We start from the raw sequence: 27,769 nt of genomic DNA, 5'->3' as shown, positions 1-27,769 counted from the left end.
ACACAAACAAGATTTAAAGATTTAATCTAAATCTTTAATTCATTTTGATTTGATTTTTATACACACACCACACACACACACACACACACACACACTTCCCGCACACACTTCCCACTGCCCTTCCTAGCCTCTGGTAACCATTCTTCTACTCTCTATCTCCATGAGTTCAATTGTTTTAATTTTTAACATCCACAAATAAGTGAGAACATGCAAAGTTTGCCTTTATGTGCTTGGCTTATTTTGCTTAGTATTAACGATTTCCAGTTCCAACCACGTTGTTGCAAGTAACAGGATCTCATTCTTTTATGTGGCTCAATAATACTCTATCGTGTATATGTACCACATTTTCTTTATCCATTCATCAGTTGATGGACACTTAGGTTGCTTCCAAACCTTGGGTATTATGAACAGCGCTGCAATAGGCATAGAAGTGCAGATATTAGTACAATATACTAATTTTCTTTCTTTGGGGTATATACCCAGCAGTAGGATTGCTGGATTATAATGGAGCTCTATTTTTAGTTTTTGGAGGAACCTCCAAACTGTCTTCCATAGTGGTTGTACTAATTTACATTCCCATCAGTAGTGGATGAGAATTCTCTTTTCTCCACATTCTCACCAGCATTTGTTATTGCTTGTCTTTTAGATATAAGCAATTTTAACTGGGGTGAAATGATATCTTATTGTAGTTTTGATTTGCATTTCTCTGATGATTATGATGTTGAACAAATTTTTATATGCCTGTTTGCCATTTTAATGTCTTCTTTGGAGAAATGTCTATTCAAATCTTTGGCCCATTTTTAAATCATGTTGTTATATATTTTTTAATAGGGCTGTTTGAGCTCTCTATATATTCTGGTTATTAAACCTTGCTCAGATGGGTAGTCTGCAAATATTTTCTCCCATTCTGTGAATTGTCTCTTCACTTCGTTGACATTTTCCTGTGCTGTGCAGAAGCTTTTTAACATGATGTGATCTCATTTGTCCATTTTTGCTTTGGTTGCTTGTGTTTGTGAGGCATTATTCAAGAAATCTTTGCACAGTCCATTGTCTTGAAGAGTTTTTACAATGTTTTATTTTAGTAGTTTCATAGTCTGAAATCTTAGATTTAAAACTTTCATTCATTTTGATTTGATTTTACATATGGCAAGTTCCATTCCTTTGCATATGGATGTCCAGTTTTTCCAACACCATTTATTGAAGAGACTGTCCCCTCTCCAATGCATGTTCTTGGCACCTTTGTCAGAAAGAAGTTCACTGTATGGATTTATCTCTGGGTCGTCTATTTTGTTCCACTGATCGATGTGTCAGTTTGAAGACAGTAAAGTGCTGTTTTGGTTACTATAGCTCTGTAGTATAATTTAAAGTCAGGTAATGTGATTCCTCCAGTTTTATCATTTTTGCTTAGGATAGCTTTGACTATTCTGAGTCTTTTGTGGTTCCATATAAATTTTAGGATTGTTTTTCTATTTCTGTGAAGAATGTCATTTATATTTTGATAGGAATTGCATTGAATTTGTAGATTGCTTTGTGTAGTATGGACATCTTAATAATATTAATTTTTCAATCTATAAGCATGAAATATTTTCCATTTTTTGTGTGTCTTCTTAAATTTTTTTGTAATTTCTTAAATTTTTTGTGTGATTTCTTAAATCAATGTTTTATAGTTTTCATTGTAGATATCTGAAACGGTTCTCTGTAAAGTCTACCTTTAAAGTCTAATTGCTCATTAAGCCAATTATAAAACAATATTTTTAAATTCATAATATTAATAAAAGCCTAAGACATAAGAAGAAATACTTGTTTAAGAAAACACCTATTTTGGTATATTCAATTTGCACGTGTTAATCAAACCTCTGTTTTACAATTAACTAAGACTCAGTTTCCTCATCTACAAAATGAGATGAAATTTAACACCTACCTCAAAGAACTGTCATGACAATTAAATAAAAGAGCCAATGTGCTTAGCCCCATACCTGACATTTAAGACTTCAGTAAATGTTAGCTGTACTTGTATTAGCCACTTAAGTCAGTGTCTGTCATTTAGGGGGATGACCTGTCCTGATTTGCCTGGGACTCTTCCCATTATAGAACTGCAAGCCTCATATTCCAGGAAACGTCTCAGTCCCAGAAAATCAGGACAACTAGTTACGCTCCATTATACATGAAGATCCACAAATACTAATGACAGTCATTACTTCTCTAACACCATTAGAAAACTCCTAAAAATAAAAATGTAAACATTTATGAAAAACTATTGCTTAAAGATACTATTTGTATGATAGGGGTTAAATCAAAAAGTATGAGTATACTTGGACAATATTTATCACAAGTTGAGGATTAAAATGAAAGGGGCCTAAAACAACCATTTCTTCTTGTTCATAGTTTTCAAGTAGACTGAAGATAGATACTCAATAGATTAGTATGTAATTTAACATATGTAATATTATTTTAAAATTAAAGCATATTATCAAAATATGTTGATATTTAAAAAATACTAAAATAGTCAACAAATTAAATGTGATTAAACATATACAGTGTATCTTTTGTGTGTGTTTATGAATAACTTTAGCGTGGATCTCATAATGCTAAGCTCAGGTGATTTTTAAACAAAATCTGATTAATAATTTTTTGTTAGTATGCTTTTTAACTTGCTTTTTCTTCTGATTTCATAGAAGCTAGTTTTATTTTTCTCTGTTATTCTGAAGAAAATATCCCTTCTGTTATTTTCATCTTTAAATTCCTAAGTAGACCTTACCAACTGAGAGTCTCTATGGAACTCCATGGATCTCTGAGAAACTTTCCTCCTTGCACTAAACTGAATTCTGTTGTTAGCTGTCCTTTCAAGACTAAAGAATTGTGGTGGTATTATTATGCTTTAGCTGATTTCAAATAAAGTTCTTATGCTGGAGCTGGATAAATGACAACGCTTAAGAATCCAGAATTTTTTTTAATATAAAATTAACATATATTACATACAAAGTTAATCATTTAACAATTACAAGCAAATACATTTCTTCAAAATGTCTACATCATGTCAACACAATTGGTCACATTTTCTAAAAGCCAGCCAAATAAAATCTCATGAATGAAACTGATTACTAAAGCTTTTTACTTTTTGATAAGGTGCATTTCCTTCATTTCAACATGACATAGTCTGAACATTTGAAGCTTCATGAGTAAAAAAATATTTAGCAGAATTTAAAAATCCTTAAATTTATATTTGTGTGTGTGTGTCTGTGTGTGTGTGTCTGTATGTGTGCAGTCATTGTTAATTACATACACACATCCTCAGATAGCAAAGGTTTATTTCAGGAGAAAGAAAAGAATATGCAATACATAGTGTATCTATATTTGTTAAATAGACTTATAGTTGTTATATTTAAAATGTCTGACTGCAACTTCTCATCAAAAATGTTAAATTCCAAGGACACATCTATATTTTTTGGTAAGATGCTATCTATTAAAAGTGTCATGGAGGCCAGATATGAAAGTAGCATGACCAAGTCTGAATTCTAACTAATCTCAGGTGAAGGAAGATGTTTGCTATTGATAAATCTAGTTAATCTCCAGAGTACAACTTGGTCTTTATGTATTTTTAGATGAGAATCACAAAAATTGATCTGCACTTGCTTCTCATACAAGCTTCAAGTGCCAGCTGCAATAAAATCCATGACTATATTCAAAGTATACTTCCAGTCTGCATGAAGAGACTCCAATGCCGCTAAAAATGAATTATCTTCTTTCTTCAATTGTGAAATGCCTTAGAAAAATTAACTAACAAGTGCATCTGATGAGAAATTCTGTAGACTATCACTCAGAGATCTTCTATTGTATGTGATGTAATACATTATCAATTACAATGGAAAATTAACTTAGCTCTTAACAGTAATTCTTAGAAACTATGTAAAAACTGAGGTTGATTCCATGTAGCATTAGAAAAAAGATTCCTGAGTAGCGAACTCCTTCATCCATTACTTAGGCCAAGGAAACTATGACCTAAAAACATAATAAAACAAAACAAAGAAAAAACCTAATCTATGGCATTTATTTGCAGCTAAGATTGATCTTAAGGTTAGCAGGTATAAAATGTGGTAATGACTACTACCAATTTTTTGAAAAAGGAAAATTCTCATTGGCTAGGTGATTTTTTGTGTGTAGGGGATGAGTGACAGCTTTGATGTTCCTGAAATAGGAGGTTAGGAAGATGGGTTTTCAAATTCTTGGTTTATGTAGTGTGTAAGTAGTAAAAATAGTTATTTGTATTTACATCTTGATAAGACATAGATGTTTTCTAAAACACATTCTATAATGTACCTAAAATCATGTTTTTTTTTGAGCACCTAATGCAGTACCTGGTACTCAAAATGCATCTGTTGAGGGAGTAGAAACATGAATGACACCCAATAAATATTCGTATTTATATTATTACAGAAGTTTATATATTTGAGACCTTGGTTTTGATCATGTCTACCAGGGTGTTACTAAGAACTCCACATGTACAAAGTCTAATTACAATGTGCACTAGAGGAACTCCTAAGACAACCTGCTAAGCATATCTGCACTATAGAAATCAAGTTCAAAATAGTACCAGATAACATTTGGTTTAAATTTATGAACACATTTTTATTCCAGTTGTTTACAAGCTAATGCACATAAATTTTTACTATTCGTATAGTAAATAGGAATACATGTGAATCATAGACCCATTTTTGTTCCATTGACTTGAACAGTTCATTTGATATCTCACAAATAATGTGAACAATGTTCTTTCTGAATCAACGATATGAATACGGAGAAAAAATCTACTTATACATTACAGTTCATGTAAAGTCTGTCAGGTCTATTAGGCTACAATTGCCTCTAATTAACTCTCTCACCAACAGAATTACTATCTACCTTGGGTGAATAACACTCTAAAAAGTAATGTAGTTTAGAATTAAAAATAGAAAAAGTGTGCTTTCACTCTGGTTCTTCTAGCTACAGTTCTCCCAGGGCTAAGTAAGATCCAAACTAGGAAAATTGGCATAAAACATAAAATTGACAAGGAGGTTGCATGAATAAAAGTAAATGATTACTACCTTATGTGATTACTGAAGTATCATTATGTTCTACACACACACATTTATATACATACACTAAAACTAACTTACATATGTACAACAAACCTACTAGAGTACAATTACTAAGGTATATCTCTGATTATAAAGAAAAGCATCCAGACCTATTCTTCAAAGAACTTGTCAACTAAAATGGTTTGCATTAAAATGCCTGCTTACCAATGATGACAGAGTAACTGATACACAACTAATTTTCCTGTCATAAATAACTATAAAATTGGACAAAGCATATGAAATAACCATTTTAAGATGTTTTGCAATAGGCAATGCAAAACAGTGATTACTCCGTGAAGGAAACTAAGAAAAAAAGCTCCACAATCTCCCTGGCTTTCTGTTTGGAGGCATTTTCTGAACTGTAGTGCAGGAAGAGGAAACCCAGAACACAATGGTTGTTTTTTAGGCTAACGGGAAAGAGAACAGAATTTGGAGCACCAACATTTGCTAGAATGTATGAGTCAGGGTCCAAATAAAAGGGAGATGTATGGAGCAGGAACTTCAGAAATCTATATTGAGGACCCTTGATTGTTTGACTGGAAACACTGCTTCTCTTGTGCAGGCCAAGAAAACATGAGGTCCAACATAGAACAACTACTGAGCAAAGACAGCTACTAGAGGAAGAAAAACTACTGAGGAGCTGTGAATAGAACAAGAACTAGCACCTGCACAGGCTGAGAGTCATTTAATTTCCAACCAATTAGAGAGCAAAGACCTCTTTAAACATCCGTAGTGCTTACTAGAGAGTCCAGAAAGGCCATGCCTTAGAAGGACCAATTTATCTCTAGAGTATAGGCTACTCTAGGCCTGCTCTAACAAAATTTTACTGAGACTCAAAGGAATCAAGATGGCTTAATTTAACTGCTTTTTGGAATAAAACTTAACACCTGATTAAGAAGGAAGCTAAAATCAGACACTCACCATAGAAACTATAATGTTCAGTGTAACATCAGGAATTACTCCATGTATAAAGACCACAGCAGAAGAAAATCAGTCAATAGAAACAAACCCAGAAAAGACAGAGATAATGGAATTAACAGAAAATCACTTTAAAACAACTATTATTAATATGTTAAAGATTTAAGGGAAAATATGAATAAAGTGAGGTAACAAGTAGAGAAACACAATAGAGAATGGAAATTTTATAGAAAAGCATAAAAGAAAAAAGAAATCCCAACTGGGTGTGGTGGCTCATACCTATAATCCCAGCACTTTGGGAGGCCAAACTGGGAGGATCACTTGAGGCCAGGAGTTTTAGGCCAACCTGGTCAACATAGCAAGATGTCATCTCTAAAAATAAAATAAAATAGAAGAAAACAGAAATTGTATAACTTTGTCCCCTCCCCACAAAAAAATACATGAAATGAAAATTTCCCTGGATGAGCTTAAAAGCAAAAGAAAAAAATCAGTGAATGTGAAGAGAAAAATAGAAATGATCCAAACTGAAGCAGAGAATAAAGTGGACAGAAAAACTAACTGAGCCTCAGTGACATGTGACAATATCTAACTACATGCATAGAATTGGCATACTAGAGGGAGAGACAGAAGAAGGAGAGCAGAAATACTTTTGAAGCAATGGTGGTTGAGCATTTTCTAAATTTGATAAAAACTATACACTCAGAGATCCAAAAAGCTTAATAAATTTTAATGATGCTAAATCTATAGAAAATAACTCAAAGCATATCATCACTCATTAGCTGACAGTCAATGATAATAAGAAAAATATTAAAAGAAGACAGAAAGTGGACACATTAGACACAGCAAAACAATCATAAGAAAAACTACTGACATCTCATTAAAAACAATGCAGGCAAAGAGACAATAGGACAATTTTTAAGTGCTAGAAGGAAACTGTCAACAATCAATATCCAGTGAAAACTACTCCTCCAAAATGAAGAGAAGATAAAACTGATTTTTTCTGCTTTCTTCATTTACTTTTCTCAGTAAAATAACATATGATTGGAGCTTATATAGCTTTCTTTGAATATTGGCTAGAAAAATTTGACATATTCAGTGCCTGAGTCTTCATGATACATTATTTTGTGACCAAAACAATTAATAAAAAGCTAAGAATTTGTCACTAGCTGGCCTGCATTACAAGAAATGCCAAAGGAAGTTTTAAAGGTTGAAGGAAAATTATTTCAGATGGAAATTCAGTTCATAAAGGAATGAAAAGCACTAGGAATGGCCACTATAGAAGTAAATATATATGTTTTTATTTTTTAATTTTTTTAAAGATTGTTTAAGAATTTTTAAAGGTTTTTTTTTAAATATTTTTTTAAAGATTGTTTAAAGAAAAAATAGTATCAATAAATTGTGGGGTTTCTTTAAACATGTGGAAGTTAAATGTGTGACAAAAATAGAAAACAAAAAATCCAGGAGGGGAAACCTTTAATTTCCTTGTGTTTTACACACAGTGAGCTAACATTAATGCAAGGTAGACTATGATAAATAAAAGATCTATATGGTAAGTCCTATAACAACCATTAAAAAACAAACATAGTGAGGTATGTATAATAAACCAATAGGAGTTGAAAAGTGGAATGGTAAAAAATAATCTAAAATTAGTCAGAAAAGAGGGAAAAAAACAAAATACATATGGGAAAAATGTAAAACAAATAGCAATATGGAAGCCGTAAGGCTAACTATTTTAATAAATACACTTAATATAAATGAACCAAATATTTTATGAAAAGGTGAAACTGTGAGACCTTATTAAAAAGCATCACCTAATATGTGCTGTTTACAAGAGACTCATATATAATGTAAAGACACATTTAGCTTAGAAATGAAAATGACTGGAGAAAGGTATACTATGAAAACACTAATCCTAAGAATGATGGAGTGGCTATAATTATATTAGGCAAAGCAGACTTCCAGAAAATCAGTTTTACCAGAGATAAAGAGGGGTATTTCGTAATGATAGAAGTGTCAAATTATAAAGAAGCCACAGTGATTATAACAGGACATGATATAATAACAGAGCATCAACAATTGTGAAGCATAAATAAATAGAACAAAAAAGAGAAATAGACAAATTCGACATTATAGTTGGAGATTTCAACACACTTATCTCAGCTGACAGAATAACTATACATAAAATTAATAATCATATAGAATGTTTGAATCATCCTATCAATAAACACAATCTAAGTATGTTTATAAAACGCTCTTCCCAACAATCAGAAAACCCACGTTCTTTTCAAGTGTTTATAAAACATTCACCAAGAGAAACCTTATGCTAGGCCATAAGACAAATCTCAATACATTTAAAATGATTTAAATCATTTAGAGAATGTTCTCTGTCCACAACCAGATTAAATTAAGAATCAATTGAAAAAGGCATTTGAAAAACCTTTCAATATTTGGAATTAATTAAAATGCTTATTAAGACATAGATTGAATACAAAATTAAAAGGAAATTAGAAAATATTTTGAACTAAATGAAAATAAAAATATGACATATCAAAATTTGTAAGATGAAGTTAAAGCAAAAATAGAAAAATGGTTTTAAATATTTCCATTAGAAAATAAGAATGATTTAAAAACAGTGATCTAAGATTCTGCCATAAGGAACCAGAAAAATCAGAACAAATCAACCCAAAGTAAGAATGAAGAAATAATAAGAATAAGAGCAGATATTTATTAAATAGAAAATTGACAAAATAATTGAAAAAAATAAAACCAAAAATTGTTTCTTTAAAAAGATAATAAAATTGATACCTCCTGGCTATACTCATCAAGAAAAAAGAGAAAATATAAATTATCAACATTACAAATGAAAGAGACAATATTACTATAGATTATTCAAACCAGTAACACAACAAGTGAATACTACTAACAACTTTCTGAGTAAAAATTTGGCAATTTACATTAAAAGAACAAGTTTCTTGAAGCACACAAATTACTAAAGTTAACACAAGAAGAAATAAAAAATCAGAATAGCCTTATATCTATTAACAAATTGATTGATAATTTTAAAATCTTTCCACAAGAAAACTCCAAACTTAGATGGCACTGGTAAAGCCTGTCAAACAATTAAGAAAGAAATAATATAAATGTATTTAAACTCTTCCAAAAATATAAAAGAAGGGAACGCTTCCCAATTCATTTTATGAGGTTAGTGTTACCTTGACACCAAGCCATTTACATGTTACAAAAAAGAGAAAATTACAGATTAATACATTTAATTAACACAAAAACAAAAATATGATCACCCCAAATCCAGCAAGACATAAAAAGGCTAGTACATCATGACCTAGTCGGGTTATACCAGAAATGCAAAGTTGTTTTAACACTCAAAATAAAATCAATGTTATTAAACACATTGGCAGAATAAAATAAAGAAAAAAATCACTTGATTATCTCGTTAGTTGAAGAAAGAGCATTTGACTAAATTCAATGCCCAACTATAATAATAGCAGTAATAATAATAATAACTACCAGAAAATTAGATATAAAATAAAATTTTCTCCATCTGATAAAGGTCACTTATTTTTTAAAAAATAGAAATAATATTATATTTAATTATAAAACACTGAATGTTTCCCTTAGATAGGAAACAAAGCAAGGATGTCCATTCTTAGTACTCTTATTCATTCTTGTACTGGAGGTGTCCAGCCAGTGTAATAAGACAATATAAATAAATAAAATGCATAAGAACCGAAAAGAAAAGAGCAAAACTCTTTTGAATTACTGCTGACATGATATATAGAAAATTCTAAGTAGTCTTTTAAAAAAATTCCTAATAAGTTGATTTAGTGTTATCACAGAATACAATGTCTACATACAAAAGTCAGTTGCTTTTCTATGTATTAGCAATCAAAACTTGAAAAATGAAACTATAAACATACCATCTACAATACCATAAAAACAAAAACAAGTATAGTAATTGGAAAAGTATGATACTGGTGTAAAGATGAACAAACAGATTAATGGAACACACGAATACACCTCAAATATCTACCAGCTGCTCAGTTCACCCGCATCTACCTGTGGATTATGAGTCAAACTCAACCTCTTCTGGTGCTACTCTTTCTGTCTCATTTCAGATACCGTACCTCTTCCACCTCACAAGAATTGAGAGTAGAAAATAGATCTACACTTACCTGGTCTATTAATTCTGAACGAGGTGTGGCCTCTAGAAGCTGAAAAGGGCAAGAAAATGAATTTCTCACTAGAGTTTCCAGAAGGAAATAGAGTTTCCATGCCAACAGCTTGATTTTAGCCCGGTGAGATCCATGTCAGAATTCTGACCTCCAGAACTGTAAGATAAGAAATTTCTGTTGTTTTAATCCAGTAAACTTCTGTTCATTTGTTTATTAGCAATAGGAAACTAATAAACTAGTTCACAAAATAGTACATTCATTAATTTATTTAGGTAATTTTCAGATAATATTATAATATGCATCTATTTCATGCCTGGCACTGACCTAGGGAGATCTGGGATTAAAATGCATAGCTCTTAACTTGAAAATTGAGATCTGAAAGCAATAACAAATAATTCCTTCAAAATGTGACAAAAATTATGGGAAAGCTAAGCACAAAATGCTGTGAAAGCATGTACAAGAGGCATTTAACCAAACTGAGGAGGAAGTAATGGCCTGGAAGACTTCTTGAAAGAAGTGATATCTTAACCAAAGTCTAAATGATTAGTATAAATTAATCTGGCAAAGATAGGAAGTGAGAATTTAATAAACAAAAGTAATATTGAGTTCCAAGAGCCATAAGAGAACTTGGTGCATCCAGGGAACTGTGAATAGTTTGGTACTCACCAAGGAGTAAAACGAAATACATAAGAAATCATTGGTCAATGTACTGATAAGACATAAACCTTAAGCAGAAAGAAATTGTTAATATTGATTTAATTATTGAGTTATACATTTACTTGTTGCAAAATGTACAAAATTTTGAAGTTATAGTATGATTATATTTGGCTATTTGCTTATATAACCCATATTCCAGCAAGATACAGTCAATTCTGCCATAATATGAAATAAGCATTCCTAAAAATCACCATTGCCACGTAAAATCATGCAATAAAAGTCACATCATAAGGTTTAGCAAAAAAATGAGACTGGGAAAAACATTCAAACACTTCATGAGTGACACATAAAAATAGGTAGGAGCCTAATAAAAACACTAGTGCAGTTTTACACATGTTAGGCAATTAGGAAGTTCATAAATGCTACAGTAAATACGGCACTTTACCTTGAAAAAGGCCTGAAGTTGGCTTGTGTGGAAGTGGACATCAGAAATGTTGCAGCTTGTGAGTTTTTGGGAGGTGGAAGGAAGGTTATCTGAAAGCAAATTTGATCTTATAAAAACTTTAAAACATAGGCATTCAGCATCAAGCTTTTATAAGCATAAAAATGGGCAGAACTACAGTCACCAGACATACTGGTAATTGTTCTTACTTGAAACAAAGCTTGGCCCAAAGAAGAAAATACCTTTCTCTTGATTTTCTCATCATCAAACTGAGAAAAATGGGTTCTTTCAAACTGTTTCTATTATATAATAAGGGATGGCCAAATGAAAATAAACACAGGATAGAGGGATGTAAACAAGATGGCTTAATAATTAGAGGGGTCTGATCCCACCAAGGCTTATTTGTTTGAATGCTTTCTCAAAATAATTACTTTTTATAGGCTCAAAAGTAGACAAGGTTTTGCAGGCGCTTGACTGGGTCCTTCACATCCTAACTCCCAGCACAACTCTTTGGTCTTTCTTTTTTGGCACCTCTCTCCCTGTGTTAGTATCTAATCTAAAGCCAAATATCAGTGTCTGTTCTAAGAAAGCTGCTTTTCCTTAGTTGAATAACACCTTTCAGATGAGACCTTGTTTCGTATCCACGGGGATGGGGACAGATCATACAAAATAACAAAGGAACACTAATCTGGTAGTTAAGTAACCTAAATTCTTGCCCTGGTTTTCTCACCAACTTAAATTCTGAAATCTCATCTGTGAAAATAAAGTGATTAACCTTGTCTGTCTTTAAGGTCTATTTAAGTTCTATACTTCTATGACCATTATTAACAAACATTATTGAGATCCTTCTAGGTGTCGAGTGTTTATCAAACAATGAATCTATCCTCATTTTTCACAAGAAAGCTCAGAAAAGCCAAGTGACTTGCTAATGTCACACTTCCAGTAAATGGCAGAGCTCAGATTCACTTGCACATCTTGTCCACAGAACAAATGTCTTTGCAAATGCCACACTGTTGTCTTTAAGAAAAATGGCTATCGTATCATAGAAAGATCATAGAAAGAAAAGATATCAGGTGATGGACATCTGGGTGCCCAGCATCTTCACCCATTCAAATGGTTTCCTTAGGAATTGTCATATTTTATAAGATCTTGGCAGCTTAGCCTCTGTTGGTTAATTCAGAGGGAGACATGACCCAAATTAGGAAAGTAAGATTCTTTCAAAAAATTTGGGAATATCAAAGGGAATTAGTACATCTGAGATGATTGAAGCCATACAATAGAAAACTCAAAAGATGTTAGCAGCAATGTTGCCTGCCAAGTGAAGAATGCTAGTTTTCAATGACAGACAGTAAAGCAAAGAGGAAAGAGGGTGATATGGTTTGGCTGTGTCCCCACCCAAATCTTATTTTGAATTGTAGTTCTCATAATCTCCACGTGTCTTGGTAGGGACCTGGTGGGAGGTAATTGAATCATGGGAGTGGTTACCCTCATGCTGTTCTCGTGATAATGAGTGGGCTCCCACGATATCTGATGGTTTTATAAGGGGCTTTTCCCCCTTTAGCTCAGCACTTCTCTGCCACGACATGAAGAAGAATGTGTTTGCTTCCACTTTCATCATGACTGTGAGTTTCCAGAGGCCCCCAACTCCACCACGCCCTGCAGACCTGTGAGTCAATTAAACCTCCTTATAAATTAGCTAGTCTCAGGTATGTCTTTATTAGCAGTATGAAAACAGACTAACACGGAGGCAGAGTTCTGGCAGAAATTAGACCTGAGTTCTGGTTGCTCATGATGTCCTACTGCACACTGACCTACAAACAGCTCAGTCATTCCTTCCTCCCTTGGACTCCATGTGCTAATAGGTCTCCTTTTTTTCTTAATTGCTGAATGACCCCATATTAGCTTCCCAGGGCTATTGTAACCAATTACTACAAACTGCATGGCTTAAAACAACAGAAATATATTCTCTCACGTTTCTGGAGTCCAGAAGTCCGAAATCAAGGTATTGACAGGGTTGGTTCCTCCTGGAGTCTCTGGCAGAGGATTTGTTCTCCGTGTCTCTCAGCTTCTCATGGCTGCTGGCAGCCTTTGGCATTCCTTGGCTTGCAGGCTCGTCACTCCTGTCTCTGCCTCCATCTTTATATGGCCTCCTTAACTGTGTGTTTCTGTGTGCCTTCCCACTTTCTTTTCTCTTTCAAGGAATCTTGCTTTTGGACTTACGGTCCACCCTTATCCAGGATGATAGCCTCTCGAGATCACTAGCTTAACTGTATCTACAAAGACATTTTTCCAATTAAGGTCACATTCACAGATTCTGGGAGCCCCTTTCAGGAGGCTACAATGGGCCTCTAACAAAAGAGAATTGCAAATTGTAGTGGTGACTAGTTTCAAAGTTTACTGCTATCCGTCCCAGTGAAGTTTTTCATATGTTTAATTACACCTTCCCTGCTGCTACCACTACCTATTTTTTTTCCTTGTAAGGTCATTTAGACATTTAACAAATACAGCACTATAATCTGAAGAATGAACTGTGTTGGCTAACATGTAAATACATCTATAAATATTTTAGGTTTACCTTTTTGTGTTGCAAAAGCAAACAAGATGACCAAATGATCTTAATTTGCTTAGTTCAGTGATGCCAGTGGTAGATAACTGCAGATAAGACAGATAAAACATCCTATTCCACTTACATCTTCCATGTACTGTTGAAAATTCATTTGTGCCTTTTTATTGCTTCACGGCTGGTATTATAACACCTGGAAGAGGAGTTTACTAGAGCGTTCTGATGTCTAGACACTACATAGGTATGTTCTTGTTTGTTTTGTTTTTGAATAAATAACAAAAAAGAGGAAGTGTGTTGGTTGTTTGGTGTTTTAACCAATATAAATTGCCTTCTTTTTCAGGGAAATGTTCCCTATTATATAAAGTCAATTTCCAGGTAATCAGCTATTTGCTGGGGTAACAAATTTACCCCATCCTGGAATTTCAAATAAAAAATCTATTGTAATGCCATTATATGGCTGGTTTTATGTTTACTAGCAGCTGTCTTCACATCTCTCCTATTGTAGAGTAAAACTATTAAACTGGTATTTAAAAAAAAATCCCATAACAACAACAACAAAAATACAAAGACCCTGGTTTACGAGAGGTGTTTTACTGGGAAAATACCAAGGGATGGATTCAATAAAAAACCAAAACCATGCCTTCTGCTCAGTATAATCTTACAGATGCCGTTCATCTTCCTGATCCACTGCTGAGGTGTTGCTTTACCTTACAGAGGGCATCCAAAAGGTTTAAACTTTGTGTTTTCTGTATTCTGGCAGTTTCACAAGGCAACTCCAAATGCATACTGTCTTTAGAAATAAAGTTTGAATTCAGGCAGAGCTCATCTTGAATCTATGCTACAGGCCTTGTATCTGATAATAATAATTGCATCTATTCCAGTCTTCCGGAATAATACGGTCAGTCAAAAAGGAAGGCGTGCCAAGCTCTTGCAATGTAAAATCTCTTAGAGTGCAACTAAAAAAGAAGATAGAGCTTTCATAGAGGGACCAAAATGCTATAAACATGTGATGGCTGATTTGTTTGGGGTAGAGTTAATTATTTCCTTGTTAATTCCTGATAGAATTTAGAAGCCTCTTAACAACTCACTTTTGGCTGTTTATGCATCTTTTTCTTTAAAGAGCCACCGACTATTAAGTTTTTTTAAAAAGTCCATACTTTTCTTGCAGGTAACAGTTTTAGTTGACTTTATAATTTTCTGTCCTTAAACTGACTTTATCCTTTTTAATGATGTTCATGCTCTTAATCAGGACTATACAAACAATCTATATTACAAATTTCATAAAGACATATGTGAACATTTAACAGGCTTTGGGAGACATTTGCAGTGTAGAATATCTAGCTGGATTTTCTTCCTTGGAGATTATCCTGTACTAGTAACAAGCAGAGAAAATATTTCCCACGCCTGTGAGTATTTAGGAGTTCCTTTGTGTGCCTAGATCTTTTTTCCCCATACAGGGGAAGTGGTGTGCACTGGGGGTAGGCAGAAGAAAAATGACAAGAAGCAAAAGCTTTGCTGCTGTGGGATCAAATTCCAAGCAGAATTCCTTCATACACTTCCATTTCTGTGAAAGTGCGATGTGGTGTTCGTTTTCACTGTATCTGCTGGCTTAATTGTTTCTGCCTGTTCATTTCATTCTTCAGTGAAAACATTAGCCTAAGGGACATTTGAAAATCAAAAGGTAGGCTTGAAGTTTAACAGGAAATGAACAGTGGTGTTGCTGCAATGTTAAAGTAAAAGTTTAGAACCAATAAGAAATAGCCACAATTCTAAACTCAACACGTCTTTTCTCCTTTTGTTGTTTCCTTTTGCTCTCCCAAATGTCAAGATTAAAGAAAAACATTCCATGGTTTCAACATGTTTACATAGCAAGGGTGTATAAAGAATGCTGTGAGGCATGCATTAAAGAACTTAGATACAGTAAAAATCAAGAGATTTTGTATTATTATGCAGGAATATATAAAACCCAGGACAGATTTCCTGGCAGCTATAATTATTTAATTCTTTTAGAATTATCCCTTTCCACCCCCAAACCACCTCTTGCCAGAATTGTTGAGATAATTAAGGAAGTGGTGGGAAGGTTAGAATCTGAACCATTTCAAAACCCAAACTGACCAGATAATTGTCCAACGCTGTTTCACTTACAATGCAGGACCATGACTTCTGTGTCTGCATGTGTGTGCTAAAGTGTGACCTCTGGTAGGGAAATTGTCTTCAGACAGAATAGAACTTGAACTTCAGAAGTCCATTGGTCCTCATTGTAGTTACCCATTTACATTCAATGTAGCATGGCTTAATTGCAACAAATATCAGTTATGCTAAACAATGGAATTCTAACAACTCAAGGTGAAGTGTTCTTGTCCATCTTTTCTCTGATCACTAAGACAAAAGATCAAACAGAGATATTTTAAAAACCACTCTCAGAGGATCTCAACTTAAAATGCTGCCTATTTTACAACGCATTCTCCATCTTACCAAGGAAATCAAACAATTCAAGGGGAGCAAAGCAAAGAAACCCACAGAGCAAAGTTGTTTAAAATCGCCCACTGGATAAGACATTGTAGAAGTTGAATAATGAAGTGGAAAAAATATCAGACTTTAAAAAAAATTAAAAAACAAAAGCCTAGGTGTTTAAACATACAAAGTTATTATACCATTTATTTTTGGAAATAATTTGGGTTAATCCAAATGACCATGATGAAGAATAGTCGAATAATACGTAATTACCTTTTCCTGCCTTTGAAGAACAATGGATTTGGGATGAATTCAAATTTGTAAAAAGCAATCATGATTTTATATTCAATTATCTCACGGAAAGATCTCTGTAGTTTTGCATCAGTTTGCTGAAGCTATGCTTCATAGGCATTGCACACTTGAAGAAATAATTTAATCAAAAGTTATTAATGTATTCAATTATTCATTGATTATGTATGGCACTCATTAGTTTTAAGAATTGCAGGACAACAGAACTATTGATTAGAAAAAAACGTTTTTGAAAGGAAAACTGGCTTGCTTAGCTACCTTTGCAGTGGTCATTCTCCGTGGAGAATGTAATCATTTGGCTGTTTCTATTGCTGGAGTGGAAGCGGTGTTTGTAGTGGTGGGTGGGAGCACGACACTAGGTATAGGTCTGAAATGGGGAAGCAAGGCAAATGAACAAATTGCAAGTTAAATAGTTTAGGAGGGAGGGGATGTATTTTTACAGGTATCAGTTATTGTCCTTACAAGTAATAAATAATGCTAAATAAAACGTAACTAAACGGGCATTAAAGACCTTTTACATACATAGAAGACAAGAAAAGCTTTTTTTCCTCCTATGCTGCAAACTGCAGGCATTTTCCTCTGCCTCTGTCAAGTGTAATTCTTTCTTGATGAATGACAAGGCAGGATAATAGGCTGTGGTCGCCATGGCAACCAGACAGCAGCACTGTGTGCCTAGCATTTTTTCATCTGAAAATGAAACCAGAAGCAAAGAAAAGCTGAAAATGTAACCAACAGATTAACTGATACAAAAAAAGAAAAGAAAGAAAGGAAGAAAAAAGGAACAAAAAGGCAAGTTAGATTACAAGCAATTAAAATTACAGTACCTAGTCTTTCCCTCTCTCTTTCTCTCTCACACACACTGACAAGCTATTTTTAAATACTATTTGATAAACATGAAGCAAACATGTTTTATCTTTATTTTTTAAAATGCTTCATTTGTTTTTGAGATCTAGGAAGAATTTTTTTAAAGGGGCATTTAAATTCATTAATCACTGAAATTTATGAAGCTTTATGTATTGTGTTTGTATTGGAATTTCTAAATTCCTTTTCTCTCTAGCGCCCATCCCTGAACTATCCAGGGACCAAGTGCTTAATGTACAACAGTTTTATCTGGAGGCAGGGTTGGTTGGGTTGGGTGAGGAAGGCAAGGTGACTTGGAGCTGAGAAATAAGAGGACAATATTACATTAACACTCATGGATTCTATAGACTTCACCCACTATATTTACTAAGTAATCAGAGTTGCTTTTCTGTTCAACTAAAAGAAGGCTGCAATTTTCTGCTATATCCCCACTCCTAAGCATAAGAAGGTTCCTGAATCCTCATTCAACATATTGTATGTTCTGCCCATATAATTTCCTTTCATTTACTGATCCCAAAACTTGTATTGAAGCTTTCCTGTGAGATGTTCTCTGTCTCTCCTGAAGACAAATAAAAGAAAACAGACATAAAGGCGTATTTTTCCGAGAGCTGCAGGCTCTTCACACCGCAGGTTTGGCAGAGGCAAAGAACACTGAGCTAGAAGTTAGAGGATGGAAGTCCCGTGAGGGGTGTAGCTTTGCAACTGCAGGCTGACGAGCACAGAAGAGCAAACCAAACAGGACTCGGGATCAACATACTTGACTTTGAATCTTAGCTCCATCCTTTTGGTAATCATAGATATCATAATAGGTAATATGATCATGGGTGTCTGTTATAAACAAACCAGAGAGTTCTTAAACTCTCTGAGCGTCTGTAGTTTTCATCCTTAAAGCAGCAAATCTTACCTACTTCGTGGGAATGAGAGGATGAGATCATCTGTTGAAAGTGTCTGGTATATAACAGGAGTCACTTTTTATTTCTTCTTCCTGGAATCAAAACACTCAGTTTTCTAATATGTGTAGTAGAAATGTCTGTGTAGCATGTGTGTGTGTGTGTGTGTGTGTGTGTGTGTGTGTGTGAGAGAGAGAGAGAGAGAGAGAGAGAGAGAGGGAGAGAGAATGCATACATAACCACCTGTTTCAGAATGATATGAATCAAATAAGTTACTCTATAAGAACTGATTCAAAGGTACAATGTGCTCATGGAAATGGAAGATGGTGTCATCAAGAGATGTTGACAAACTTCTTTTCCAGGAAAATCCTAAAGAAAGGTGTCTGATTCCATCCTGCCCTGAGGCAGAGAAAAAGATTGACCAGCTAAGCCAGGGCTCCTATTGCAGGAACTTTCTCTTTATGACCAGAAGACCGAAATGTGAAAGAGGCCAACAGAGCAAATTCCGGGAAGGTGGTGGGCACACAGGGGCGTCTGAGCAGGCCAGGGCTGCCGCGGGTCCAGAGAGCCTCGGCACAGAGCAAGCACTCCCGTCTTCCCTCTAACGTGCCCAGTGTCTGCGCTGGCCACCCACGGCAAGGCCTCATAAATCCTTCCTTTGTCCCCATTTCCCCAACACACACAAATGCAAAGTGAACAGTTGGATCAAAGCTTTTAATGTGCTTTGTACTGTTTTATTTGAAGAGATCAGGTCTGATATTTGAGAGGAAGAGTCCATCTGGCTGGGCTGAGCTAAAGGAGCCTCAGACAAATTGTAAACAAGACCGGGGCACAAGCTCCTCTCAGAGCGCACAGCCTGCCACTGCCATTGCCAAAGTACTATCCCATGCTAGCCAGGTTTTCCCAACCATTTCTGCAAAAGGAGCTGAGTTACCAAAATGGGCCCTCTTACAAGTTTCCCTAAACTTTTCTAGCACATATCTTGTAAATTACCACTATCTAAACTTCTGAAGGCCTAACACGGCATCTATATTTTTAAATTTTCTAATAGTAGATATCACAGTGTTTTACATACTGCTAAGACCCTCAGTTGTTCTAATAAACTCCCTTAGTAGAGTGAGAATATGAAGATTGAAGATTGGAGGGAAGGGAATAATTGCTTTATTAAATGTGACGTACATTTCTAAAAAAAATAAAGCTTACATTGTTTATTACCTTTGGAATACAAAGAAGGAACATGTTAGTTGCATTTCTTCCATCTCAGGCATTTATCACACTTGATATCACCATTTATGTAGTTATCTGTTCTTGCTGGATTGTGAGCTCTTTATAGAGGGAGCCATGCCTAGCTTGCTTACTTGACACATCCCCAGGACCTAACAGAGTATTTGGCCCATGGTAGGCACTTAATGAATATTTGTCAATCAAATGACTGAACTTTGAAGTCAGACACACCTATATTTGTACTGTCATTCCACAACTCCCTAGTCGTGACCATGAGCGCCTTTATTTCTCTGAGCCTGATTTCTTCTCTGTAAAATAAGATGATGATTCTTCACATAATTGTTGTAATTTCTAAATAAGACACATAATATTTGAAAATGCTTAGTGCCTGGCACATAACATAGTAGATAGATATACAACCGCTCTTAGTTTTGCTTTTAAAAATTTAATCTGCTTTGGTGAATTTTTAGTGAGTTGCTTGCCATTCCAAAAGATCTTCCCTGATAGTCTTTGGAATCTCATATAATGCTGGAAGAGGAGTTTTAGGTTTATAAAAGGCTCATCCCCCAGAAAGTGTGTATGTCACCCCAAAAGTATGTATGTGACATGTCACCATGTCTTATGCAAGCATAGAAGAGCAAATGTCATCTGTAACTAACTAGAACAGGGAAGGCTTGAACTTGACTGGAAAGACCATGATGGAAAGTGAATGTAGACCCCTGGGGTTGCAGGGGGTGAACATAAATGCACAGCAGTAGATCCATTAATTGAGGGATGACCACCTATGTTGGAGCATCTGGAGAACAAATCACAGATAGCAAAATGGGTCTGAGGCACAGGACAAGTGGGATGCATACAACATCAGTTGAAATCCAAGCTAGAACTAACATTCAGGCACATTTATTAAGCACCTACTGCATATGGGAAAATGAATAGGTGCATTCACATATGTGTATCCCTAAACTTAGGAGGCAGTTGCACAGCAGTAAAGCACATATGCAAAAGTCAAATGCCAGGGTTTCTGTCCAGTTTCTTCTACTTAATAGTATGACTGGTACATTACTTAAATGCTCATGTCACAATTTCCTCACCTGGAAAAGGGGATAACAATAGTACCTATCTCACAAAATTTTTGTGATCATTAAGTGATTCAATACACATAAAAAACTTAGATCAGGATCTGCATATAGAAAGGAGTCAAAAAATTTTAATTGTTGTGTGTCGACGTATACTCATTCATTTTTTTAACTTTTATTACAGCTAACAGAGATTGTCAATTTATGACAGAAAAGAGTGCTAGACCTGGGATCAGAAGATTGGGTTTGAATATCAGTTCTGCCAATTATAAGCCTCAGTTTCCTCATCTGAAAATAGAAGGAAGAAGACCTGGCTTGAAAGATGTGCTAAGAGTTGTCTTTTTATTTAAAGAGACCAAGATCAAGTGTGTCACTTGAGAACATGCAAATGATAAGCAGAGTTTTAAACTGCAGGTAATGAGTATCAGGGACACTTAGTAGATGATTTCAGGCCAGAGCAGCAGAGGTTAGAGTCCCTGCCCTTGGACACTAAGGAATAGGGAATCAAACATCAGAGATGGGAGTCTTTGACATTAGGACAATAGCCAGTTTAACCCTGAGATACAGTGGTGCTAAATTACTTTTCCAAACTCACAATTCAGTTGAGGTCATCATTCTCAAAGGCCTCCAATGAACCCACCCTGGCCTAAGAATAAAAATCTAAGTTCTTGTCACCAACATTCAATTTTTTCCAGGACCTGCTTTCAGTCTTCAGTTTCTGCACCATCTCCCTTTTGAGATCACTAAGATATTGACTGTTTTGTATACGTGCACGTGGCATTCTACAGACACAGATACAAGCTTTTGATCTCCCTCTTGTTTCCATCTAGAGCACTGTTTCTTCCCACCTCCACCTGTCCAAGGTTCCCAAGCCCATCAAGTCTCAGCTAAAGGCTGCCGCCTCTGTAAATCTTTCTCCAGTCCTCCAAGCTCTATGTGCTTTCTAGCTCTCTTGGGTACTGAACAGTTTCTATTTTGTATTAGAATCATGTATGTTTCTGTGTCTGCCTGTTACCCTCTAAACAATTACAAGTTTCTTCAACGGGTAGAGTTTTTAGCTGTTTCACCCTTGTTTGCTTGAAAAGAGGTTTAAACAGCAATCATGAAATATATAAATTTTTTGTTATTGTTTGATGGCTGTATGGAACATATGAATGAATTAGTGAGTAAAGGAAAGAGCAAATCTATAACTCCCTCACCTATCATCAGATGTGGTTTTTTAATTAAAAACAAGGCTAATCATAGATGTTAGTATTAGTAATAATAATAAGAAGAAATTATCTTCATTTTTTCTTATTACAAGCCAGGCTTGAACTCAGAGATGGAGATGCAGTGGTGAGTAAACCATACACAGTTCCCCTCTTTGGAGAAAACTCCTACGGGAGGAGCATGCATTTATCAAATCATTGTTGAAATATATAATTACAAACCATGAATGGTATAAAGAAAAACATAACAGCAAGTTATGAGAACACAAACAAAGGGACAGGATCTAATTGGGGGAGGTCAAAGAAGGCTTTCTTGAGGAGTCGATATTTCTATTCAGATTTGAAATGATGATAGCAGTTGCTTATGGGCAGAGCAGTGACTTGACTGCAGGTGACTGAATAGAATGGCCATTAAAGGCATTTTACCCTGCAATCAGATGTTTCTGGGATTGTGAAAGTGGGAAGTGGTCTAGCATCTGTGCTAATAATATTCAGTGTGTGTGGAAAACAAAGTAGGCAGACAAGAAGGATGGTCCGGAGAAGAACATGATAAAGGAGGACAGAGATAAGGCCAGGGGGAGGGGAGGAAATAGCTCAATGAATAAATAATAAACCTGAAGAAGTAGAGAAATAAACACAAGGCAAGATGGAGAAAATAGTGAGTATACCACCAACATCAGTCCTGAGTAGCTTAAATAAAACCCATAAACCTTTAACCGAGAAATATATCTTTGTTTGCAGTTAAACTGCACTTAGAATTTAAGAAAAGAATTTTGGCTATAAGGAAATTGTAAACTGGTTAAGGAAATTCTAACTTGGTCTTCCATTGAGGTAAAGGTTAGATGGAATGAAATGCCATGGATTGGGATTAGCCTCTGCATCTTTTGCTGGGGCTGGATATCTGTTTGTAAACATAGGTAAAGTTGAACTTAGGAAAACGAATAGGATGGCTGAAGGTTGCACTGGAGAAGAAGAAGGCAGGTGGAGTTGTATAGATGACCTCTAAGCTCCATTCCAGCGATTAAAATCGTGAGCATTGAAAAAGCAAAAGGAGAAGGTGCATCCATAACTCTGAGACACTGTATTAATGATGTTATTGCCACGTGAACCTTTTAGGATACAGATTGGTATTCTTGGGCTCTAAGGGACCTCATGTACAATCCTCAAAAGCAGCATATTTTCTGGTCCTCCTGTGTGGGTGGAATGAATGTCTCTAGCTCTCCTGGCAGAACAATGATGGAGACACAGGGGCAAGAATGTGTTTCTGGGCACTTCAGTGGATTTGGACTTGAAGGCAAGTGAAGGAAACAGAAGGTTACAGAGTGTCCGGGTTACTGCAGGAAAGTAGGAAGTAGAATGAGGGAACAACGGATACGCTTTGTCTGCTTAATAGTGTTCCCAAGTTGTGTTGAGAAATACGAGTAAAAGTGATTTAGCCTGGGTTCCTCCCTTCACTCCTGTAAGTCTGCCATGGTGTCCAAAAAGAAAAAGAAAATAATCATTGGAGAATTCTTCTCTGAGCAGTTTAGTCTTGTCAGTCTTCTAGGTTCTTCATTAAAACCCTAATACCCATGGGAGGACTCCAGCTTATTCAATAATACATCAGAGAAACGTTACTCTATCAGGGACTCTCCAGCAGGTATAGAGAGCTGAGCTCAAGGCCCTAAAGGGAAGGAGACACAGGACAGAGCTAAGGGTTAGGCAGAGCACTACCACATGGGAGAATGCTGGAGAAAATTCTGTCCAACTTCACAAGTGAGGCTCAACCAGGGCCTCCACTGTATAAAGAGCATCTGTTGGCTCCCAGTAAATAGCCCCTGGCCCAACACAAAGTCACTGTATGTGCAAACATCTTATTTACAGAGCAGTCACTTGCATCAATTATACAATAAAAATGTGCACATATTTGGGGCACTTGCTCTTTAGTATTCATGAGACTTCACATGGTCAGACATTTAGCCAGATGCAAGAAAAAGTGATTATAAACTACATACAAAGTAAATCGCATGAGAGGCTTCCTCGCTGCAAGCATGATTGCCTCATCCCATGCGTTTGTGAATGGGCATTACTGACTGGCATTCAGACCATAAGCAAATTGGCCAATGAGAACTCAGCAATGCTCTGATTGAAAGCTGGCACACACACGCAAGAAGTGTCGATATGCAGAACCTGATAGCAAAATTTTAAAAATTCTCTAGAGCAGAACATATAAACTGAAGAATCAGGTAAAAAGATGAATTCATGATTATTGGCTAATAATAAGCTATAATTATTGCAAAACATCTTGGACAATGCAGGATGGTGAGTAGGGCTGAAAATGGAAACAAATCAAAAAGCTAAAACTAAATGACTCAGGAAGAAGGTAACTTATTTTTTATATGACTTTCTTTTAGGATTCAAAAGCTACTTCTAAAATTTTTCTCAGCATCGATTTTAAGTTTATTTCATTTCTGGAGTCTACCTGGTTGTACAGTCAATGAACTTGATACCTCACTGTAGAACCTCTTTTCTCTTAAAGGTCTAAAAAAGGCTCCAGTGTCCCACCATGCGGGCGCGAAGAGGGAGGGTTCTCAAACTCCTCATTTAATCTCAATTAAGAGATTCGGAGGGGAATGTGCCTTTGCAAAGAAGATACTGAAAACCTAAAATGAAGAAGATAATCTTCTTACGTAGTTTGATTCTATAATCAGCTGGCTTGGGCTTTGCGTTCAAGATGTTGTAAATTCAATCCTTATATAGATCAGTTAATTTCTACTCAAGACACTTGGTCCTCACTGTGTACCATGATCTCAGATAGTCCAGCCTAAGTCCAGCTGGCCACCCACCAAATGCCATTGTTTAAAGAGAACAGGGCCATTATTTAAGGAAAGTGTGGGTGGCTCCCTGTGTGTCTTTAACATATGTCTTCACCTAAATGTGGATGAGTTAAAGCTTGATATATAAAGGAAAGAACATATTATTACTTAACTAAATGGACTATCTAGGGGATAGAAGCATAAGTCAAAGAATGTGAATGTTTCCCCCATTGCTAGTGAGTCCCCTGCAAATATGTTTTTAGTGTATTTGGTATAATAATCCTTAAGAATCGATGGAATGGGATCATAGGTAACTCAACCTTTTTGAGAATCAGAAAGCCGTTTCTCTTTGACTTTGGAATACAATGTTCACCACTCCTACACAGGCCTATCTTCTTCATTATATTCAACTTAACTTAAACCTGTATTTACATGTCCACTGGAAGGCATTGGACACAATCCTTTATGCAGTCTCTCTCAAATTTTCATCTTTTACTTTCCTCTAGATATTTCCTCTACTATCTTCATCTTCCTACCGCTCCCTCCCCAGACTTGAATCAGGCAGAAATTCACACCATTAATTTTCCAGAGACTAAACGTTACTAAGGATCAGCCTTTCTTTACATGTCTGTTTCCCCTAATGAGGTGAGCGCTTTGACAACAAGGATTATGTATTATTCATCTTTGTATTCCCAGGGCATAGTAGGTCCTAAATTAATGTTTATTGAATGAATTAAGTAAAAAAATTTGTAACAACTCATTAAAATAGTTTGCCAGTCAATTCTATAATTTTTTAAACTGTTAGTTTAGCATAAAGCATTACATTGCTCTGGGCAAGCAGGTAAGTGGCTATTTACAAGGCAGATTTATATTTAATTGGATATAATGTATTCTAATGATTTGAATTGATTTGGTTAGTCTAATTTGGATGAAAGACACTCAGTCCATTGGTGTTATTTATTTCCTTGGTGGTAATAAATGAGATTCCTTCTAATACCTTGCTGATGGCAATTTGTGTGTCAGTGGAACAGTTAGAGCCTTTCACTTTTGCAATAATGGTTTAGGGGCAAACAATAGGACCCTTAAAAACCTATCTAATCCAGCTTTATGGCCTTATCAGCTGTCAAACTCTTCATTTTTTTTTGTCATGACAGGAAGACAAGACAGGATGTAAGAAAAGCAGAAAGGGGACCATGGGGCTTAGGGAGCTAAAGGACTTTGAGATCATGTAAATAATAAAATTGGTAGGTGGAGAAGCTGCTTTCCCTCTAAGCTCTATTTCTCATTTTTGTAAGTGGAAATATGTACATAAGATCAAGTAAATGATAAATGTAGAAATCCCTAATTATCTGGAGAATAGCAAGATTGGAAAGAATGTAACAATGTCATAATCAACTTATAGAGGCAGAAGGCTATTTTACTACAAGAGATAAAATGTTGGGACACACTGCACCCACATTAATATGCTTAGCAAACTGAAAGCCAAAGGTAGGATCACAGTGTAAAGACACTACCTGTGGTCATAAAAATAAAGTCTAGAGGCCAGGCATGGTGGCTCACACCTATAATCCCAGCACTTTGGGTGGCCGAGGTAGGGGGATCACTTGAGGTTAGAAATTCGAGACCAGCCTGGCCAACATGGTGAAATTTCATCTCTACTAAAAATACAAAAATTAGCCACGTGTGGCGACTCATGCCTGTAATTCCAGCTACTTGGCAGGCTGAGGCAGGAGAATTGCTTGAATCCTGGGGGCAGAGGCTGCAGTGAGCCAAGATCGCGCCATTACACTCCAACCTGGGTGACAGAATGAGACTCTGTCTCGGTAAAATAAAATAATAAATTAATTAATTAAAATAAGATAAAATAAAGGTCTAAGTAAAAGACTTTGAGTTTTTCATTGTATTTGAAGAGAGTTCTTTAAATCAGGCACAGCCGACAACAATTTGGACTCAAAATCAAGCGAATTTTACTTTTAAACAGTGTATTATTAGGTCGAAGCAGTTTACCTTGTTTCAATGAACTAAACTGGACTTTGGATTTTAAAATTTACAAAATTCTCCAAAAATTTAGCCTTGTGAACTAGGAATCAGGAAAGCAGAGTTCAAGTGTTGTCCTGAAGGTTTTCATGCTACCTGCTCAATATTGCTACCCCAAATATTTCCTTTACCAAAATGAGATAACTTCAGATGAATAGTAGGTAGACAAACTAAATAATAGATTTTAAAAAGTGTTGCTCTAACTCTTTGGGAGAATTATATCATTAAAATATAAGGAGTTTGTATTTTTATTACATCAGAATTACCTACAGTCCTGTATCTAGTTCTGGCCATCCAGCTAAGGATAGATTTGGAAACAGTTGAAAGAAAGCTACCCTGATGTTAAGAGTTCTGGAAATAGATCGTATTTAAAAAAAAAAAAAGTTAAAAGAACCAGGATTATTTATCCTATGGAAGAAATGGTTGAGGAAGGATGAAGTCCTGGTTTAGAATTAGAGCAATGACTCTCAAAGTGTCGTCCCAGGACCCACAACAGCAGCAACCCCTGGAAACTTGTCAGAAATGCAAATCCCAGACCTCTATCCCATACCTACAGGATCAGTAATTCTGGAGGAGATCTAGCAATCTGTGATTTACCAGTTCTCCAGGGCGATTCTAATACACAGCCTAGTTGAAGAACCACTTAGTGAATAGGAGGGGTGGCCTTGAGGAGAATGGTGAAAGTGAGTAGCGCTACTCACTGAAATAGAGAAGAACGGTTGGGACAGCCTTTTAGTATTAAATCTTTTCCCCCGTCAAAGAAACCAGATAGCAAAAGAGGAAAGTATGCAAGTAACTCAGGGGAAAAGCATAGAAACCGTCTAGAAAGGGCTCCTTTCTTTCCTTTTTCCTTTTCTTCAAGGAGATAACAGAATCCATATGACTTCCTACATGAAGCTGTAGATGTAATTTTAACATTGGTTTAAGCAAATGAAGTCTTAAGGGAACAATAGTAGCATCAGAAGTAAAGCCAAATATGTACACCAAATTCAAATAGTAATGGCTCTTAAATAATCCATAATTGGCCAGGA

General features: G+C 35.5%; 1 long non-coding RNA gene across 22 annotated transcripts in view; it reads right to left on the bottom strand.

The window, feature by feature from the left end:
• LOC116556129 overlaps nucleotides 1-27,769 on the bottom strand; it is a 384,428-nt gene that overhangs the window by 23,211 nt on the left and 333,448 nt on the right. For 19 of the 22 annotated variants that reach the window (XR_004270837.1, XR_004270836.1, XR_004270838.1 and 16 more), the window contains 2 exons: nucleotides 11,325-11,413; nucleotides 9,852-10,378 (listed from right to left, as the gene is read on the bottom strand). This is a non-coding gene — a long non-coding RNA (uncharacterized LOC116556129). Of the gene's footprint in view, nucleotides 1-2,669; nucleotides 4,000-9,851; nucleotides 10,379-11,324; nucleotides 11,414-13,293; nucleotides 14,743-27,769 lie in introns of those variants that run through there. The other 3 variants (XR_004270834.1, XR_004270832.1, XR_004270835.1) reach the window with 3 other exon arrangements.

The sequence above is a fragment of the Sapajus apella genome, unplaced genomic scaffold (genome assembly GCF_009761245.1).
Source record: "Sapajus apella isolate SASKATOON/1434 unplaced genomic scaffold, GSC_monkey_1.0 scaffold16, whole genome shotgun sequence".
Lineage (NCBI taxonomy): Eukaryota > Metazoa > Chordata > Mammalia > Primates > Cebidae > Sapajus > Sapajus apella.
This window is presented reverse-complemented; position numbering and strand designations above follow the sequence as displayed.